This window comes from Grammomys surdaster, unplaced genomic scaffold (assembly GCF_004785775.1).
Source record: "Grammomys surdaster isolate TR1022 unplaced genomic scaffold, NIH_TR_1.0 126198, whole genome shotgun sequence".
Lineage (NCBI taxonomy): Eukaryota > Metazoa > Chordata > Mammalia > Rodentia > Muridae > Grammomys > Grammomys surdaster.
In genome coordinates, this window is record NW_021621003.1 from 7,153,484 (window position 1) to 7,175,629 (window position 22,146).

The following is a 22,146-nucleotide window of genomic DNA, read 5'->3' on the forward strand; positions in this document are numbered from 1 at the left end:
CTCTCTCTCTCTCTCTCTCTCTCTCTCTCTCTCTCTCTCTCTCTCTCTCTCAGACACAGATACACACACACAAACACTTCCCTAAGATACAGGTACATATATATGTGTGAGTATATGTATACATATACATCCTTATATGTTGCTAAGTTTTGGGTTTTTTTTTAACTTTACTGGCATGCTAAAGTACAGTATACAGTCTCTTAAATCTTGCCTTCATTACTCCATTTCCTTGATTAATCCATATTGTTTATTTATCAGAAGTCCCTATCACTGTATGAAGTTCTGTCTTTAACACCTGCACATGCAGGTTTTGTTTTATTTTTCTCTTGTCCTCTTTTCAGTCCTCTCCTTAACCCTACAGCAGGAGTTAAATTTGAAAAAGAGATTAAGGAGCTGGGAGTGGTGATGCACACCTTTACCCCAGCCCTTGGGAGGCAAAGACAAGAGAATCCCTGAATTGAAGACCAGTCTGGGCTATGTAATGAGACCTTGGAAGGAGAGCAGGGGCTTCCCTTGTATGCGATGCTTCTAACAAAGAGTCAGAAATATAGATACCATTAAATTTTGCTTCTGTTTCGATAAGCAGAGTAAGCTATATGATTTGCATTTTTATAGTAGGGCATGAGTTATATAGTTATAATGACAGCTGCAGGATAGAAAGTTTTAACACACTAGAATGAAATGTATCTTGGAGACATTCTTGGTATCTGAAGATCAGCAGGCTCCATATGGTGCCACTGAACCAGTAAGTTTGAAGAAAATATTCTTGTTGCTGAAACATCCAAGAGTATAAGTTTCTTTTTAAGTATACAAATTTACAGTCTTTTCATCTTGCTTCTCCATGAACAGTTACATGTTTAAGGTATGATTTTCAGTATAGCCTCCATTAGTTGATATGTATCAAAATGATAGGAAAATTTCTTAACTAGGAAGTTACTATATTGAGAGACTTTTCATAACAGTTAATAATACATATTACAGAGCAATAGTGATAAAAAAAAACTACATGGTATTGGTACAGAGACAGGCAGGAAGATCAATGGAATAGAATTGAAGACCCAGAAATGAACCCACACACCTATGGTCACTTGATCTTTGACAAAGGAGCTAAAACCATCCAGTGGAAAAAGGACACCATTTTCAACAACTGGTGCTGGTTCAACTGGAGGTCAGTAGGCAGAAGAATGCAAATCGATCCATTCTAATCTCCTTGTACAAAGCTCAAGTCCAAGTGGATAAAGGACCTCCACATAAAACCAGATACACTGAAACTAATAGAGGAGAAAGTGGGGAAGAGCCTCGAATACTTGGGCACAGGGGAAAAATTCCTGAACAGAACACCAGTGGCTTATGTTCTAAGATCAAATATTGACAAATGGGACCTCAAAGCTTCTGTAAAGCAAAGGACACTGTCAGTAGGACAAAAATGGCAACCAACAGATTGGGAAAAGATCTTTACCAATCCTACATTGGATAGAGGGCTAATACCCAATATATACAAAGAACTCAAGAAATTACACTTCAGACAACCAAATAATCCTATTAAAAATGGGGTACAGAGCTAAACAAAGAATTCTCAACTGAGGAAACTCAACTGGCCAAGAAACACCTAAAGAAATGTTCAAAATCCTTAGTCATCAGGGAAATGCAAATCAAAACAACCCTGAGATTCTACCTCACACCAGTCAGAATAGCTAACTCACAAAAGAACACTCATGGTATTCATTCACTGATAAGTGGATATTAGCCCAAAAGCTCGAAGTACCCAAGATACAACTCACAGACCACATGGTTCTCATCAAGAAGGAAGACCAAAGTGTGGGTGCTTTGGTCCTTCTTAGAAGGAGTAACAAAATGCTCCTGGGAGCAAATATCAAGACAAAGTGTGGACAGAAACTGTCCAGAAACTGTTCCACTTGGGTATCCATGCCATGTGCAGTCACCAAAGGCAGGCACTATTGTGGATACCAGGAAGTATATGCCAACAGGAGCCTGCTATTGCTGTCTCCTTAGAGGCTCTGCCAGAGTCTGACATATACAGAGGCAGATGGTTGAATGCTCTCAGCTAACCATTGAACTGATCAAGGGGTTCCCAATGGAGGAATTAGAAGACTGAAGTAGCTGAAGGGGTTTGCAGCCCCATGGGGAGAGCAACAATACCAACCAACCAGAGCTCCCAGGGTCTAAACCACCAGCCTGGGAGCACATAGGGAGGGATCCATGGCTCCAGCTGTATGTATAGGGGAGGATGGCCTTGTTGGGCATAGGTGGAAGAGGAAGTCCTTGGTCCCGTGAAGGCCAAATGCCCCAGTATGGGGGAATTTGAGGGCAGGGAGGTGGGAGTGGGTGGGTGAGGGGGGCATACCCTCATAGAAGCAGGAGGAAGGAAGATGGAATAGAGGAGTGTCTGGGAGGAGGGGAAACGGGAAAGGGGATAACATCTGAAATGTAAATAAATAAAATATCCAATTAAAAAAAAGAATAATGAATTCCCCCAGTAATAATATTTAGTTACGAGAACAGTATTTGTCTCCTACAGAACATAGTCTTATAAAAGAACCTTGGAGTACCAGGCATGGTGGCACATGCCTTTTGTAACAGCACTTTAGAGGCAGAGGCAGATGTGTGATTTTGAAGCCAGCCTGATCTGGAAAGTTTGAGCATAGCCAGGACTACACAGAAATCCTACTAATACATACATACATACATACATAAATACATACATAAATACATACATAATACAAAACATCGTGTCTATATACTGATTTAATTTATTTTAAATAATATCCACTGTTTAGTTATATGTGACCATGGGTTTAAGACAGTATGAGATTTGGTATAAATTTTAAATTTTTATGATTTAATTTTTATTATTTTTAACTATGTATATATGTGTCTGAAAGTGCACACGAGTGTTGGTGTCCTTGGAAGACACCTCATGTGGGTGCTGGGGACCAAACTCAGGTCTCCTTGAAGATCATTATGTGTTCCAAACCACTGAGCCATTTCTCTAGCTCCTGAGTTTTAATTCATAAGAAATAATTTATGTTAGCCACCAAATATGATGTTCACATGTAATGTCAGCATTTAGAATACTGTCATGGATCATCTCAAAGGCAGTCAGAACTTCAAAAGGTGAGTTCCCAGCCAGCCTGGGCTGTGTGGCATGACCCTATAGTGAAAGGCAAGAGAGTGAAGGTTCACCATTCCCTGTGTGATTGCTTTTGATATCAGATGTAGCTAACCATCCATAGGCCAGAACTGGAAATGAAAAAGGATAGAGAAGGCAAGAATTGTCTTGAGAGAAATTTGTTAAGGTTTCTGTCATAGGCAGCATCATATGAAAGATTTGTAGTTAAGCCGTCATTGGTAGAGATATGTCAGTAAGACAGTGGATAATCAGAGCTTAATAATGAAAAGGGAATTCAGCACAATCAAGTCTTAGTAGGACCTTGTTTGTTTGTTTTGTTCCTCTGACCTGGCTATTAAGGTAACTGTAGTATGGAATCATAGATTTCCCTTTCTGTAACAATCTCTAAATTAGACTCGGGTAAGTCTCAAGCCCTTACAGAAGAATACACAGGATATATTTTCTACTAACCTAGGCTGAGGCCCTGTTTATCCTTATGATATAGGGTGTGGCACAACTTGTCTGTGGGGCAGTTATTGTCTTTGTAAGAAGCCACTGAAGTAGTGGGATAAAAAACTAATCATTTGGTTTTTTGAATGGGGAAAGCATTAAAGAAAGTGGAGGCTTATTAACATATTTGAAAAAAAATAATAGGTAGATTTTTATTCTGAGAAGTCATGCATCAATGAAACTTAAGTTACTGCAGCTCCAGGGCAGCAATTACTTACATATTGACAACTTATACATGTTTTACATGCCTGTTTGCTCTCTGCTCCCTACTGAAATGTAGTTACCATAGCAATGAATACATCACGTGGTTCCCGTGCCAGTTCTAAAATAGAGAACAGCAATATACCATATGAGCTCCACTTACTCTTTACAAGGACTGCATATACAACTTGAGGCCATTCCATTCCCTTCAGATAGCTTATCGTTGATTTGAAAGTTTTCAAAGCATTAAAAAAAAAAAAAAAAAGACAGTTGGTGGGAGTGTATTTCCAGCCTCTCTTGGACTAGATTATGGTTAGCTCCTTGCCACTGAGCTGAAAGAATAACACCAATAGAGCTGACTGGCCAGGACTCTGTTGTTGTATATTTAACTAAATATTTTCTGTGAAAAATCAGTGCTACTTCAAGATTTGGGGGGAGGAGCACATATATTTATAGGAACATTTTCTCAGTCTTACTGTTCAATTCTTAACCAGTTTGAGGTTGTTTTGTTTTGTTTTTATTTTCTCTAAAGAAAGAGTTCATTAATATAATCCTGTCTCTAAAGATAAAGTGATCCTAAAATACACAAGAGTTTGGTTTAGAATTTGGGGAGAGAAAGGTGCTAAGCTCAGCTGAAAGCATGCTATTAGTTTCCCTGTGGGACCATTATTTCTCTACACAATGTAAGCATAGGTTGCACACTCTGTATCTATCAAAAGGGACCTCAGTTCTCTATCCTCAGTGCTGTCAGGTCCCCATTCAAGTCCCACTCTTGAATTCTCCGTGCATGTAGCTGGGTAGGATGTCAGATCTCAAGGATGCGGAGCAGCACACCCCATACTGAGGCATTTCTTGGCTCTTGTCTGGAGCAGTGCAAGTGCCGTAGCATATTATGGGATGTGTTACTATGTGACTTTTCTGACTATGTATAAACCAAAATCTATTTGAATTCGAGCTGCTGGCCATACTACTCTGCTGTCTCTATAAGTACTAATTAAAATTCTTAAATGTCATTTTTTGGTAGGGACCAGCCTTGAATTTCTTCTGTCCAGCCTTCTGCCTCAACCCGCTGGGTTCATAGGCACATTCTACAACATTTAACATCCCCGTCCCCAAAAAAAGTTGGTTTTTAAAAATTTTTTGTTAAAAGTACTAAGAAAAAATATGCCATTCTTTATTCTTTTATTTTATTATACCCTTGACTGAAACTTGGAATAGGAAACTTGATTCCTAGCACACAGATTAGTAAATTTATGAAGCTAAATGGCTTTTCTCTTTGGCTACGACTGACAGGACATAGGTTGATTGTATAATACTTGTGGCTGTCCTCCCGTTTCAGTTGTAATTGAAAACCACATGCCTGTATTATATAAACAATGTGGATCGTTCTATATCCACACAGCACTAAAATAGAACAAACTATTGATTTTATTGTAATCTTGTACTAGAGAAAAATTTATGACAGTTGTATTATTAGTGAAATGCCTCAACAAGCATCTGTAATCTCAGTACTAAAGTATTATATGAATCCAGTATGGGTTGTTCTTTTTTTTTTTTTTTAAAGATTTATTTATTTATTTTATTTATGAGTACACTGTAGCTGTCTTCAGACACACCAGAAGAGGGCATCCAATCTCATTACGGATGGTTGTGAGCCACCATGTGGTTGCTGGGATTTGAACTCAGGACCTTTGGAAGAACTGTCAGTGCTCTTAACCGCTGAGCCATCTCTCCAGCCCTGGGTTGTTCTTCTTAGGGCTTTGGGGTGGTTTTCCTTATCGTGAGTAGCACTATAGTATGTCCTATGTACTTTTTTTTTTGTTGTTGTTGAAGGTTCCATACCATTTTATTTAGCAGATTTAATTTTTACAAACTTTTTAAAAAGCAAAGTAGGAGAGAACTATCCATGGCATTGTTGAAAATGGTCATTAGTAAACAGCTACAGATAGTGCCATGTCTAAAGGTGTGGCTTCCTCAAGCAAGCAGAGGGGTTGATAGCAAAGACCTGATTTTATCTCTCATATCCTTAAAACAGGACAGATGGGATGAGATGGCCACACCAGCTAACCACTGAGGTCACAAGTGGCAGCTAGAAGTGTACAGAAGTTTCTACTCTTTTTGGGACCTCTGTTCTACTTACTCCCTTAACAAAAAGTTTTTTCAATAAGGCTTTTATTTCTCCTCCCAGCTGGACATAATGCTTCAAGAAATGGCTTATACTAATCTGACATCTCTTCCACCACTTTTACTTTCTTCTTCTTTTTCTTTTTGGTGGTGTCACTGTCCCCATCTCCAGCCTCGCCCCCAGTTTCTAGCACAGTTTTGGGCTTTTTATCCTTCTTATTTTTCTTCTTTTCCTTCTTCAACTGGGGAACTGCTGGAGGGGTCTCATCACTTTCACTCTCACTATCCCGCTTCCTTTTTATGACATTTACTGCTTCAGCAGCTAACTGAGGAGCTTGTACTGGTTCAGCAACCAGTGCTTTCTTGCCAGAATCACTATAGTCAATGTAATCCTGGTCCCATGTGGCAGGGGTATTGTCTGTGGGTTTGCCATGCTTGTCCAGAAGGTCCTGCTTGATCATCATCTTCTTCTGACTTGCCTTTGGACCTAAACCCCACTTTCGAGGAAAGTGTCTCTTTCCATGATCACCCTCTTTATCTTGGCTACTATACCATGGTCACAGGTAGAAATCACTGCTGTAGTCATCAATGCAATTGCCATGCAGATAGCTTCCCCCTTAGTGGTAATGACCACAATCTCCTGGTTGACTTCAATGCCATCCTCATATCGAAGAACACCGGGAAGCATGATCTTGGCCCCATAGCAGATTGCATTCACTGCACTATCTTTCATAACCAGACGTTTATGAGATGTCAACAGCTTTTCCAAAGGATAAACAACACGCTGCAAGCAACTCTCATCCTTATGGTTATCATACAGCCACTGAGCATCAAGTACATCATGCATTGTCACCATGTGGTCCTTTTCACTCTTGACTCCAGAACACACCCTCCGAAGTTCTTGTATCTGACCAGCAACTCCTAGTAACAAGCCAAGGTGCACGCATAGTGTCCGAATGTAGGTGCCAGCTTCACAGCTCACCCAAAAGATTCCTAATCTTCTTTCAGGATCATATTCTATCATTTTGCTCTCATAGATAGTCCTTACTCGAAGCTGCCTCTTTACTGCAGCAATAAGTGGGAGTCTCTAAAACAGTGTACCTGTTAGAGTTTCTAGGGCCCTAGAAAGCTGAGTACCCCCTTCAATAGCATTGTGCAGCCGGACAATTCCAACATACTCTTTGCTTGCACTCTGTTGTGATTTCACCAAACGAGTGGCTCGTTCAATGCACACAATTAAACAACCAGTCACTTTGGGATCCAGTGTGTCACTGTGGCCAGTCTTCTCTACCCGAAGTGTTTGCCGGATCCAGGCTACCACCTCATGGGAAGAGGGGTTAGATGGCTTGTCAAGATTAATGAAACCTGTCCTGATATAGTCCCCAATCTCCCTCTTCAGAGGATTTGAACCACAAGGAATAGGTGTATAGTGTGTTGTCCTTACATTTAGCTTATCAAAATTCTTTAGTAACAAGGGCCACTGTGAAGTGTCTAATTGAGCCACTTTGGATTCTGGTTTGATAAGAAATTCTTCAGCATGTTGTATTTCGGCTACATCATCTTCTTGTAATGGCTTCTGGTCTTTTTTCTTCTTATGCTTCTTTGGGAAAGTAATTACTTCTGCATCCACCATCTTGAACTGCACTGTGTGTGTCCCGCCCAAGCCACCACAAGCTAAGAACTGCAGACTTCTATGGTCTGTCCTATGTACTTTTTAATAAATATTTCCACATGCTCTCAATTTCTAGACCTGAACTGCTTGGTTTTTTTGTTTTTTGTTTTTTGTTTTTTGTTTTTTTTTGGTTTTTCGAGACAGGGTTTCTCTGTGTAGCCCTGGCTGTCCTGGAACTCACTCTGTAGACCAGGCTAGCCTCGAACTCTCGAACTCAGAAATCCGCCTGCCTCTGCCTCCCAAGTGCTGGGATTAAAGGCGTGCGCCACCACCGCCCGGCCGGTTTTTTTAACTTGTAGAGAATTACAAAAGTGCCTCCTGGAAACTTTTAAGAAAATACACCCCTGGGGCTATGGAGATTGCTTATTTAGAAAAATCCTTGCCACACAACAGAAAGACCTGCATTTGGACCCCCAGCACAAATATAAAAAGATGGGCATAATGACACAGCAGCTTCATCTCAGAACTGGGCAGCAGAGACAGGAAGAGCTCTTGTGCTTGCTGGCTCACTAGCCATGTCCATGTGCTCTGAGTTCAGTGTTCAAACAGAAAAGGTGGTAGTGTCTTCAGCTGGTAGATAGACACACTTGGCTTCAAACCTGATGACCCCACTTTGAATTGAGATCCTTGAGGACCTACCTGGTGGATAGAAGAACCAACTCATATAAGTTGTTCTCAGTCCTCCACAGTTTTACCGTGGCTTACACACATATGCTCTCACACACTCACACATAAATCAATAAATGTAAGGAGGTAGAGAGCAAGGAAGAAGATACCCAGGAATGATCTTTGGCATCTGCAACCGTCTGTACACACAAACATGTGCACAAGTACCATGCACACAGTCATGCTCCCAGCAAAGCAAATTTTAAAAGACTATTTTGTTTGTAAATTTTGCATTTCTAGGTTTAAAGTTGAATTTCTTCAAGGCTTTTTTGTTGCTGTTTTTCAGCGGGTTTTGTTTTGATATTTTAGAGTATTTATGTTTTTCTCTTCTATCAGTGTCCTGTTTGCCCATATTTCCTTTTGTTTTGAATTGTTCAGATTTTGTTTCTATTTCGTTACTGGCTTTTTGTTTTTACTTCATTTAAAAGATTGAGCCCAGATTGATTGGTAAACATTTATCTCCCCGTTTGTCTTTTGACTTTATTTTTGGTACTTTTTTATATCATTATTTAGTATTCTGTTCTCGAGATACAGTACAGTGACCAAGGAAACTTATAAGGGGAAGGGTTTCTTTGGGCTTATGGTTTCAGAGGCATAAGAGTCTATCAACATCACTGCAGGGAAGTGTGGCAGGTAGAACAGCCGGGAGCGCACATCTAGAACCAAAAGCAGGAAGCAGAGAATGAAAAGGCAAGGGTCTGTGGCTTTGGAACCTATAAGCCTGAGCCAGTTAAAAAGCTACATTGGCATCCCCACACAGTGCCACTACCCGGGGAACTAGTATGTCAACACTGGGGCCTAAGGGGATATTCTCATCCAAACCACCATACTTGTAAATGGATCTTTCAATTATCATTTTGCTTTGTCAGTTTTGTATATTATAGCTTATAGCCACCATCTTATTGAATAGTTACTAACTGTAGCTTTCATGAGGCTTCTAATGTTGCCATTTGCTTGTTTTGTCACAAAGGTTAGTCATTTAATTCCCAGTTTGCCAGTTATCCTAGATGATGGTCTCTACTTCCTATTTATTCTTAAGAAGGATACAATCTTGGGTATTGTGAGCTTTTGGGCTAATATCCACTTATCAATGAGTGCATACCATGAGTGTTCTTTTGTGATTCGGTTACCTCATTCAGGATGATATTTTCTAGTTCCATCCATTTGCCTAAGAATTTCATGAATTCAGTGTTTTTAATAGTTCAGTAGTACTCCATTGTGTAAATGTACCACATTTTCTGTATCCATTCCTCTGTTGAAGGACATCTGGGTTCTTTCCAGCTTCTGGCTATTATAAATAAGGTTGCTATGAACATAGTGGAGCATGTGTCCCTGTTGTATGTTGGAGCATCTTTTGGGTATATGCCTAGGAGTGGTATTGCTGGGTCCTCAGGTAATACTATGTCCAATTTTCTGAGGAACTGCCAGACTGATTTCCAGAGTGGTTGTATCAGCTCATAATCCCACCAACAATGGAGGAGTGTTCCTCTTTCTCCACATCCTCTCCAGCATCTGCTATCACCTGAGTTTTTGAACTTAGCTATTCTGACTGGTGTGAGGTAGAATCTCAGGGTTGTTTTGATTTGCATTTCCCTGATGACTAAGGATGTTGAACATTTTTTTAAGTGTTTCTCGGCCAGTTGAGTTTCCTCAGTTGAGAATTCTTTGTTTAGTTCTGTACCCCATTTTTAATAGGGTTATTTGGTTGTCTGGAGTCTAATTTCTTGAGTTCTTTGTATATATTGGGTATTAGCCCTCTATCGGATGTAGGATTGGTAAAAAACTTTTCCCAATCTGTTCGTTGCCATTTGTCCTATTGACAGACCACATGAGCCATTGACAGACCACATGAAGCTCATGAAGACGGAAGACCAAAGTGTTGGTGCTTTGGTCCTTCTTAGAAGGAGTAACAAAATGCTCCTGGGAGCAAATATCAAGACAAAGTGTGGAACAGAAACTGAAGGAGGGGTTGTCCAGAAACTGCTCCACCTGGGTATCCATGCCATGTGCAGTCACCAAAGGCAGGCACTATTGTGGATACCAGGAAGTATATGCCAACAGGAGCCTGCTATTGCTGTCTCCTTATAGGCTCTGCCAGAGTCTGACATATACAGAGGCAGATGGTTGAATGCTCTCAGCTAACCATTGAACTGATCAAGGGGTTCCCAATGGAGGAATTAGAAGACTGAAGTAGCTGAAGGGGTTTGCAGCCCCATGGGGAGAGCAACAATACCAACCAACCAGAGCTCCCAGGGTCTAAACCACCAGCCTGGAGCACATAGGGAGGGATCCATGGCTCCAGCTGTATGTATAGGGGAGGATGGCCTTGTTGGGCATAGGTGGGAGAGGAGATCCTTGGTCCTATGAAGGCTGGATGCCCCAGTGTGGAGGAACTTGAGGGCAGGGAGGTGGGAGTGGGTGGGTGGGTGGGGGCACATCCTCATAGAAGCAGGAGGAGGGGGGATAGGATGGGGGTTTCTGGGGAATGGGGAAAGGGAATAACATCTGAAATATAAATAAAATATCTAATAAAAATTAATTTCAGGGGCTGGAGAGATGGCTCAGTGGTTAAGAGCACTGACTGCTCTTCCAGAGGTCCTGAGTTCAATTCCCAGCACCCACATGGTGCCTCACAACCACCTGTAATAGGATACAATGCCCTCCTCTGGTGTGTCCAAGGAGAACGACAATGTACTCACATACATAAAATAAATAAATCTTTAAAAAAAAATTAATTTCAAAAAAAAGGATACAATCATACTGTCAACTATGTTTCAGCCTAGCAAGGTTGCAATGGTTAGCATCCACTTCTGAATGTTGCTCTAAAGTAATGTAACATGGGAAGCAGCAGTAAAAGCTGACATTGCTAGCAATCATTTTGCTCTTTATTTGATAGTACCTTACATATGCATTTATATGTATAACTTTTAGCATTGTGGCTAAAATATATCTGTCTTTCCAAGTCAGGGTATTAGCACAAAAAGCATAGCAACAAGTATTTCACACCTAGTGGAAAACTTCCTGTAGGTAGAAGCCACACTACAGTTCTCCATACTGTTCTACAAGACTACCAAATTCAAAAAATATCCATGTATTTATTAGCAATACTGTTTGTTAAGGGAAAGTATTACTGTTTGGAAAGCCTCAGCTGAAGTCATTTCTAGAATGTAAAATGAAAAAAAAAAATCATCAAGAATTCTGAACATGCCCAGATTTATAAGTAGAATAAGTAGTTATCTGTAAGTTTGCCAATTCAGGTCTACCAGAAGATGCTTCTTTTCTTAATACCCCTAGGATACATAGGATATAAAACTAAAAATATGAACATTGAATTAACTTTTAGAGATGGCTTTAGAAACTAAGTTTGACTCTTGTTAGAAGATTCAAAATATGTTGGTAGGCATTCAATAATAACTAATTGAGGGGCTGGAAAGATGGCACAGTGGTTAGGAGCACTGGGTGCTCTCCAGAGGATTAGGGTTCAATAACCGGCACTCACACCATGGGTTACAACCACCTGTAATGTTAGTCCCAGGTCATTGGCACCCTCTTCTGCCCTCCACAGGCACTGCACACGTGTGGTGTATTTCGTACAAACAGGTAAAATACACATGAAATACATACATAGAAAATAAGTAAATCATTTAAAGCAGAAGTTGATTGGGACAGATTTGGTGCCTCTGGCCTATCATCCCAGTACCTGGGAGGCTGACGCAGGATTGCCAAGCCATGAATTTGAGGTTGACTTCAGCTGTGTAAGTTGCAGGTCAGGGCTAGGGAAATGGCTCAGCAGTTAAGAGCACTTGCTATTCTGCCAGTTTACCCAGGTCCAATTCCCAGCACCTGTGTGGCAGCTCTAGTTCCAGGAGATCTGACACCCTCACACAGACATACATGCAGGCAAAACCCAAATGCACATAAAGTAAGAGTAAGTAAATCGTTAACAAGTGCTTTCTTTGTTTTGTTTTTGTTTTTGTTTTTAAGTTTCAGGACAGGATGAGATGAGTGTGAAAAGGAGTTGGGGTGGGAAATGACTCTGATTCAGGTAGTGGAGTGATTCCTGATTATCAGCATCCTCAGATCACTCATGATGTTTTTGGGTTGGTGAGTAGTCACAGTGTGCAGGAAAGCCCGACACATGCTATGCTGTCTCGGTTACCTAGTGTGGAGAATGTGTGCACTAGGACCTATGGCGTGTCCCATTGGTTTTCTTGTAAACTGATGACCTTGCTCTGCTCTTTGCCTTTTGTGTTTTTGTTTCCGGTAATCCACATAATTTTTTTTAAATCTAAATTTAAAAAAAGAGGTAATCTGTGGATGAGTGGCAAATTGTTACCACTTCCTCTTGCCTAGCTCCCCTGAATCTGTCTTGTGGTTATTCTTGATGAATTCCCTTGGAACTTTACCTTTGATGGTGTTGTAGTCTAAGAGGAACTTACATATGAGGTTGTAGTGTGCTTGCCTATTTCTGTCTGGTGCTTTTGAGCCCGTTACAATATCTCCACCTTCCTTAGGCTCCCCCAAAACATGTCTTAGTTAAATGAATATTTAAATCCTGCTGTGAGCCTGTCACTTCTCTATGCAATGATGAGCAATCTTGTGTTTTGTTTTGTTTTGTTTTGTTTCTTTTTTAAAAATAGTGAGATAGGGGAACACCAATCCTGGAGGTCTACAGTACTGTTCCAGGGAAGTCTAAGGGAGCGCTGCATGTCCTTTACTTTCTGGTTCACTGCCTGATACACTGATCCTTAGTGAGTGATTTTAAAATAAATACGGCCCAGGACATGTTAAAAAGACTAAGAGCCTCCTTTATCCCCCTTTCTAATATTTACATAGAGCACTTAATACAGAAGTAGGACATTAATGCCAGCTAGTAGAACACATTGGTGGTTCTGGCTTAGGAGTAGGGTTCAAGGGCTTGAATAAAACAAGTGCTTGCAAACACACTCTCAGATTAGCAGTTTGTCTGGTTTCCTTTAGTTGCCCTTGCCCTTGACCTCTAACTTGTTCATTTTACATTAGTGGCCCAGCGTGAGCTAATCGGGATTGTTAATATCCATGTAGATGTGACATACTATTAAAGAACAGGGGAAAATCAAGTTCTTATTGTATTGCTGCATCGCAAATCTCAGCTTCCAGCTAAATGCCAGAATATAAATTAGATCTCTTATCAAATCTGGCGCATAAAACTTTAGGATCCTTTTTAATATAGTGCATATGCTTTCAATAAATGTCTGTTTTGGCAAGAAATCGAATGGGTGTCTTTTGTGTCAAGTACACTTGCATTATAGTTTCTACTTCATAACGTTAAAATGGCCCTTGTAAACTAGGTCAAGGGCAAAGTAAATGTGCTTTTTGTATTTACATTCGTTGAATATTTTTTCTTTTCTTCTGTTGCATTATGGGTATTTATTTTAGTTTTGTTATTCTGATTTTTGTCTTATTTTTCATGTGGAATAAAATTCAGTGTCTATAATACACCAGCTACTCTCCAGCCACTGTGCCTTTTTCTCCTCTCTCCAAGGGCCCTTTGTACATGCTAATACTTCTGCTCTGACTCTTTTTCCTGTCAATTCAGTCCTACTAACCTAACTAATGTAGTCTTTAGGTTTCCATGTGAACATCATTGTCAGATATTCCTTGTTCCTCTGCATCACCAAACCTGCATGATCCTCCTTAATGTCTACCGAATCACTCTCCTCACAGTCCCCTCCTCATATATGGTCAGTGCTTGATGGGTGAAAGGATGGAGTACCATAGCAAGTCTGCCGTGAGGTCAGTGCAAGGTGTCATCAAACAGCTTTCTTGAGTCTGAGTTCCAAATTGCTGTTATGTAAATATTCTTAGTTTTATTTCAGAAGATAAGGTATTTTTGATGACAATAAGAAATATGCACGCACACACACATGGACACACACACACGGACACACAGGCAGTCATGGACAAGGAGCAAAGTGACCCTTTACTGTGGTTGCTGTTGGGATCCTTGAAGCGTACCACACTACTTTGCTGAGTACTGTTGTATAATCATTTCTTGAGAAGCATCTAGAAATTAGCTGTTTTGCTTACCAGTTTTCCAGATCTCTGCCTGCATCTATGCCTTCTCACAGTTTTTCTTAGAATCAAACCCAGCATCTCAGAAATCTCCCAAAAGAGTACTATCTAAAAAAGATAGTATGTCACTGTGTTCTGTCCGTGTCTTCAGATCTGAAAACCTCCTCAAGCCAAGGAAAACCAACAGCGCTTCATGTATTCTCCTTGATGGTCCATGAGCCATCCAGGATTCTCTTTTACATCCTCAAACACATTTTGCTTTGCGCTTTTATTCTTTTTCTTCCCAACAGAGAAATCTTTGTTTTCAACAACCTATTTGCAACTAACTTCCCCCCCCCTCCCCGCTTAGATGTGGTATTCCTTGAATTTTCTCACCATGTTGGTATCATCTCCCAATATTCATACAATGTGCTAGATCAAACCCTTGGTCACATGTGTATCATTTTGAATTGTATGGAACCCTTTTTTGTTTGTTTTGTTCTTAATTTCACATATGTCTTTAAAAAGTTACTTTAACCTTATTTTCTTTAAATGAAACATGATTTTAAATTTCATTCCTGCTAAGTTAATTAAGAAACCACCCTATTTGGGGGTTTTATTTCAGAAGATAAGGTATTTTTATGAAAATAAGAAATATGCACACACACACACACACACACGGACGGATGGACAGGGAGCAAAGTGACCATTCCACCACAGATCTCACACAAAGCATTGAATGAATTATTATCCACTATCCCCTGTGCTCTACTCATACTGGCTGTACTAAGGTTTCCACTGTTAAACCATGTCAGCTCTTAACATCGGGGCTCAGCTAATTCCTAAGAATAGAGCCATCTTGGTCACAGCTGGACACTTGAATAGCTTCCTGTTCTAGATATTTTCTGTCAACCCCTCCTAATAGGCTTCTCACTCTTTTGTTCTTCCCTGTCTGTACCCAGGAGCCCTGAAAAAAAAAATAAATGCTAAGTATTAGTAACATGGAGAAAAAAATGGACATTGATCTGTGGGACTCTAAATTATTTAAAGGATAGTTCTAAAAAGCCCCAGGTACTAGGATGTTGGGTGAAAGTAAAGCACATTCAGAAAAGGTAAGACATGAGGAATTAAATCACGGTCTTAAGAGTACAGCCTGCTTGGTACTACAGCATGTCTACGTTCTTCTGGAGTAGTATCATATCCTTAGCTTCTGCCTTTAGCATTTGCCTGCAAACAGCATTTGCATAACTGTTCCTTAACAGCTAAGTAAGCAACACACGATTCCAATAGGTTTGAGATTGCTGCCTGTGGTCCTGGTGACTTTTAAAGAGTTCCTATCAGCAAAAGCACATGAGCCTGGCTCTCAGGATGTATAGCAATGCATGTAATGAGACCTCACTTGGAGGTTCTATTTCTCAGATTAATGGGTATGATTAAAATTAAGATGGAATAAAACTTTTAAACGACAGTTAAATAAAATCCAAATTGATTGTGGAATAAAAGGGCAAATTGTAACTTGCAGTCATGTAGCGCCAAGTTCCATGTGTTTTAAAATTCCTCGAGAACTGGCACAAAGTTCTCCTGTAATAATTTCTGCCTCTTAAATGACAGGTGCCTCATCTTTTATTGTAGCGAGTGCTGAGAGTCACATCAAATAAGAAATGCACAATGTAGAATTTATGAGCACTTGCCTCCTGACTTGAGCCACGGAAACACTAGCACAGTGTACCCCCTCAGCCTTTTCCTGTGTCCCTCTCCCCTACGCCTCCCCACCCCTGTCGTCCTCTGCCCTCCTGGGTCTTTATTTGACCTCCATTTCGGTCACCTGAGTCCTCCCTCCAGCACAGGGCTCTCGTTTCTACCTCTGACTACATCTCAATGCCATCTATGAAGTGAAAGCTTCTCACCGAGCTTGTGTTTAAACCTCATGGGAACCAGCACATTGTTTCAAACTGCAGCCTAATTATTAAACGTAAGTTTGAAGACCAGTGATGATTCATATTTCCCAAGAGCTATACTTTACAGTTTGTTTTTCTTGGCAAGAGTTTGTTTCAAGTATCCGTGAATGAAGAGGAAGGTTTTGATTGCTAGAAGTAATGAGCCAATTCCTGCCATCTTTTAAAATATTGTTTTACCTTTTACAGATACCAGTGTTTAAATCTGTTCATTAATATTATAGGCCAGTTATTTCTTAATCTATAGACTTTTCCTTAGGGGACTCTTGTGGGAGGAGCTAAGGTGGGAGGAGTAAGGAGAGGAAGAGGAGGAGCTAGGGAGGGGGAGAGAGAGAGAGATAGGAGGATGAAGAGCCACGCAGGTATGGAGAGCAGTCGTGGGTAACAACTTATATTTAGGTTAGCTAATTGGGAAACACCTCTAATTATATGGGGATATTGTTATTGAGCATTACCAAACGTATAAAGCCTTTGATTAATCTTTAAGCATTAGAGTTTCACTCATACCAGGTCCTCGTGGATGGCGGGATGGTCTGGGCACAGCCCAGCTTTGTGGAGACAGCGTGGAAGATTGGCAGAGCCATCTCCCACGCTCGCATCTCATGGGTGGCAGGGCCAGTGTCTTTGCCCGCCTGACCCTGCAGACTGAGCCGAGTAGAGGTGTTATGCCTCCTCCACTAATGGCTGCAGGCCCAGGCTAGTTGGGAACATGGCGGCTGATTAAGAAAAGCCAGATTGAATGCCTCCGATTTAAATGTCTCCCGCAACAGACTCTCCTTAATTGTTAAACTCCCCCCCCAAAAAAAAAATACATTTTATGGTCACTGAATTTTACAATTAGAAAAGATTTTCACCTGAACATCATTATTTATATTATGAAAATTGGTGTTTTTATGTTTCATTGTTTAAAATGGTTTGTGTTTGTTATGTTTTCTCGTCTGTTGTTGAAGAATTTTCACTCTTCCATCCACGTAGACCCTACCTATCATATGTTTACCTTACGTAGATTTGTGTCCTACAGTGCACGTGTACCCTCATTCACATCACTTACATCAAATTCAACTTCTTCTTCTGTTGTTTCCTTTTAAATTACAAAATTTCAATACTCCTACTTTTACTTTTCATCTTTATTTTTTTTATTTAATCGAAGAAACCCATAAGACTATCTTATAACTAGAAATAAATGATATCTTTTGTTTTGTTTTGTTTTGTTTTTCGAGACAGGGTTTTTCTGTGTAGTCCTGGCTGTCCTGGAACTCACTCTGTAGACCAGGCTGGCCTCGAACTCAGAAATCTGCCTGCCTCTGCCTCCCAAGTCCTGGGATTAAAGGCGTGCACCACCACTGCCTGGCAATATCTTACATGTTTGTCCATTGCTAAAATTCATAAAGAAATGAAAGATAATTACTGCTATCTTCCTTTATTCTTACCACAGATACTACAGGAAAATAAACCACCTGATCGTCATAGCCAAGAGAGTCTACATAATACCACCCATGCCTGTGGAGCATCACATAAGGGCTAGCACTGTCTCAGTGATCGCATAGATTAGGGGTACTCATCAAAACTCCAACGCTAGCTTTAAGTATAACACAGTCAATAAATCTTATGTGTGTTGTATTTTACTTTGTGGATATTAATGAGAATTCATATTGCATTCCACAACGTCTCAGAAAGTTTTCTTTAGTAACACTCAGTAATTTGGAATGCTTTTGAAAATCCTAGATAGAACAGATCTTGAGGCTTAGTGTTCACTACGTAAACTGTTTATCAATTTCTAGACTAGTGTTTTACTGCTAAGCTGTATTACCACCCTTGGTTTATCATTTGCATTTCAATAATATATCTTTGCTTTGTTGTGACTTCTTTCTTTTCCATCTTTTCAAAATAAATGTAGGTCACTATCATCTGTTAGCAGTGGGTGATGTAAGGTCATCACTGAGAAAGAGAATTTATTGGTAACTCAGTCTCCACAGTAGTGGTAAGAAGATGCCTCCGTCTGTAAAGGGCTTCCTGTATAAGCATGAGGAACTGAGTTCAGATCTCTATTTTAAAAGCCAAACATATCAGCAAGTTCTTATTAAATAGGAAGATCCCTGGAGCTTGCTGGCCAGCCAGTTTAGCTGAGTCTAAGGGTCCAGTCCATTGAAGGACTGTCTCAAACATAAGGTGTAGGGCAAAAGAAAAAGAAATAATGTTATCTTCTGGCCTCCACACATGCACATACACACACAAAGTAAAATGCTTTTACAAAGCCATCTTGTCTTAGTCTCTATTCTGTTGCTCTGAACAGACACCATGACCAAGGCAGATTAAACAGGAAAGCATTTAAATAGAAGCTTGCTTAAAGTTTCTGGGGGTTTATGGGAGTCCCTGGTCTTTATGGCAGGGATTATGGTGGTAGGCATGACACTGGAGCAGTAGGTGAGAGCTTCCATCTTATCCACAAGCAAGAGGCAGGATGAATGAGAGTGGGTGGCCTGGCTTGAGCTTTTCAAGCCTCCAAACCCACCCTCAGTGGCATACCCTCTCCAACAAAGCCATTGATTCTTCCTCAACAGTTCTACCAAGTATGGACTAAGCATTCAAATATGTGAGCCTGTGGGGCCATTCTTGTTCAAACCACCACACCAAGCTCAGTGAATTGTTACATTTTGCTACTTCTGTAACAAACCTTTATCCTTAGTCTTCTGTGCTGTTCTCTTTGGTGTTCACTATCTGCCCAAAATTTCTAGCCTGCATTGCAACCTTGAAAATGTAATTATAATAATGCAGATTCAGAGTTTAACATTCTTATGAGAAAATCTATTCCTCTGATTTTATACTTGGAAATAAAATATACCTCAATTCCTCAGGGTGGCTTTCAAGAGCAGGACACCTATAGGTATGGCAGAAAATATGGGTTATAGAAATACCCTCACAAAACACAGCAACCCAGCAATTCCACAAGTTTCTAAGTCACAGTTATAAAAGTCAAATGACCATTTACTCTTTCAGCAAAGACATTAGATTTACCAGCTAAATTACCACTAGATTTATCATTCTAGTGCACATTTTTCTGTTTTGCACTGTGCATTCTCAAGAAACTTATTTGTTTATTCATTTAGAAAAAAATAAGTCTAGAAGCCTATGACTTGAACAGCCAAGACAGGATTATGATCAAGTCTAGGCTACCCCAAGCTACATAGTGAGACCGTCTTTTAAAAAAAAAAAAAAAAGTGAAGAAGAAGAATCATGAAATAAAAAGGCATTTTAAAAAAAAGAACAAGAAATCATGGCAATATAATGTGACAGTTTGGAGACTTGTCTTTGCTTTCCTTATCATTTGGGAAGTCAACAGGGGTTCATTATCTATTTTATGCAAATAGAAAAAAGTTTCTGCACTAAGGACTTATAGTCCAGTAAGAAAGATAAGCTATCTATACAAATAACTATGCTTTCATGATTGCCAGTCTGAGAAGCTTTTACAACTTGAGCAGAATCCTTATTCACTGCAAGAAGCCACTCATGAACAATTCAGGAAGGCTTTCCATTAAGAGAAAGATGGCTGAACTAACCCTGGAGGGATGGGTAGGAGTTTGACAAGAATGGTTGAAGGTATTCTCATTCATTTAGTGCCTACACGTGCAAGGTAGCATGGAGGAGGAAAAAAGCCTGGGGCATAGTAGAGACTAACAAGCATTCTAGTTTGACTGGCACATGGTACATATGTAAGGGAATAGTAGAAAATCTGACTGGAAAACCTGTATACAAAGACAAACTTTACAGTTGTGTACAGAGATACATTCTGACCTGTTAAGACTCATACTAGTACCTCAATGGTAGACTACAACACTCAATGCTTACAAGAATAAGTACAGGCATGACCTAGTCATGAGGCAGAAGGATTAGAAACATGGGTCTTGCAGGTTTAGATTGGAAGTGGCAAATTTGAGACTTGTCAAAGGGACTCAGAAAGTACAGCAGGATATCTGGTAATGATATCATACAAAGAGGGTATGAGAAATCCACCTCCCACCTACGCCCATCCCTCTGGATGGAAAGGGGGGAACCAAGTAAAAGGTTGAGAGCTGAGTTACTTTCCTTTAGGCCACTAAGCAAATGCAGACAAGCAGAAAAAAACAGAATAGAAGAAGTGAAGGAAGATGTAAAGTGAAGTCCAAGTCCAAGAAGGTTTCCTAGGGAAGGGTAAATTCAGTACGAAACTCTCAAACATCATCAAAGTCTCATCTTCACCTATTTATTATCCCAGAAGCTACCTCTGACATATGCCATGGCATGCCCCACCCCTCACACTCATATGCATGCAGATGCTTGACCTCCTGCATGCAGACTAATAATGCATCTTGTCAGCCACAAATTAGATGCCATCCTTCATACTTACTTCCTCTGTAGTCTCAGGCATACTCTAATTTCTTCAGATCTTTACACTCCTGTCTATAAAATGAAAGCAACTTGTTATTAGAACTTGAGACAAAGAAAAAGGTTGGCATTTATTGAGTAAGCAGATTACTCAAGCCTTTGCGATGAAGCCCACGCTGTCCTTTTAAATAAGATGAAATACTTTATACTTCCATGAGGCTTTTCTTCGGCTCTCCTCTCCTCATTCTCTTTAAAGATTTGTTCATTTTTATTTTATATGTATGAATATTTATCTGCATGTATGTTTATGTGCCATGTGTGAGCCTGACTCCTGAAGAGGCTAGAAGAGAATCAAAACCCCCAGGACTGAAGTTGCAAGTGCTTGTGAGCCAAGCTGTCAGTGCTGGAAACTGAACTCAGGTCCTGTAGATAACCATCATAGTCAAACTGATGAGTTCAGTGAGAGTCTCCCTATGTCTTAAAAAGTTAGTGGGGAGAGTCTTCAAGGAAAGACACCCAACATCAAACTATGACTCCTATACCCATACATGCACATGTAAACATACCCACACTAACAAGCACATTTACCATACACAACCAAACACTTACATTGAGTAAAAACTTACATTGTTCTAAAAGTTACCGTTGGTAGATAATCAGGCTTAAATTGTGGTGAAATTCTTATTAACTTCACTTGCCATCATTAAATGTACTTAAAGGTAAAAATGAACTATTCTTTCTTCTAAAAGAGTGAAATCAGCTAACTAATAAACCACTTTGTGAAAGGGTTAAGGCTCATGAACTAAAGCCCATTTTTTGGCTTGTGTTTTGTCTCTTAAAATGTTTTTTTAGTTTCATTAATAGAGGCATAATTTATATACTGACTATCTAGTTTTTATTATATACTATTGGACAAAGGCCATGTCTGTCTTTATAGTTACACGTTGGCCCACAGAATTTCTGGCACTCAATAAATGTTAAATAATATTTCAATTCAGCATTCTGCAGACAGGAAGCATATGGTAATAAATGTCAGAGCACAGGTTGGAAATCTCCAAAAAGTTATACATTATAATCCTCGGAAAAGCCAATTCAGACATTTTTGTGAATGAAATTTCTTTTTAAGAGTAGTTCCCAGACACAAATGCTACTTAGTAGTTTTTCAGCCTTAACTTTCTTATAAATTAAAGCTTTTCTTCATTGTTAATAATAAAATTTTTGAAGTATTAGCACTAATGCAATTGCATATAAAAACATAAGTGATTTTATAGATAGCATGAAGAAAATATAGTTCATCCTCAGAAGAACAGCACAAGAAAACATTCAGAAGCTTAAACAGTGTGTCTTTATATTCTGCCATATGTGATATGTAAAAGAAACAACAGGAATTTATCATTAAATTTAGTATGACGTGGAGGTGCATCGCTGCCACAGCTGTTAGAGACCTCACAGTGATATTAGACTTTAAATCAATATTTTTTCTCACCTGAGTA

At 39.8% G+C, this 22,146-nt stretch overlaps 1 protein-coding gene and 1 pseudogene across 2 annotated transcripts in view; one reads left to right on the forward strand and one right to left on the reverse strand.

Moving 5' to 3' along the window:
- Adk (adenosine kinase) overlaps window positions 1–22,146 on the forward strand; it is a 407,949-nt gene that overhangs the window by 298,081 nt on the left and 87,722 nt on the right. The window lies entirely within an intron of this gene.
- LOC114613276 lies at window positions 6,060–7,598 on the reverse strand (annotated as a pseudogene).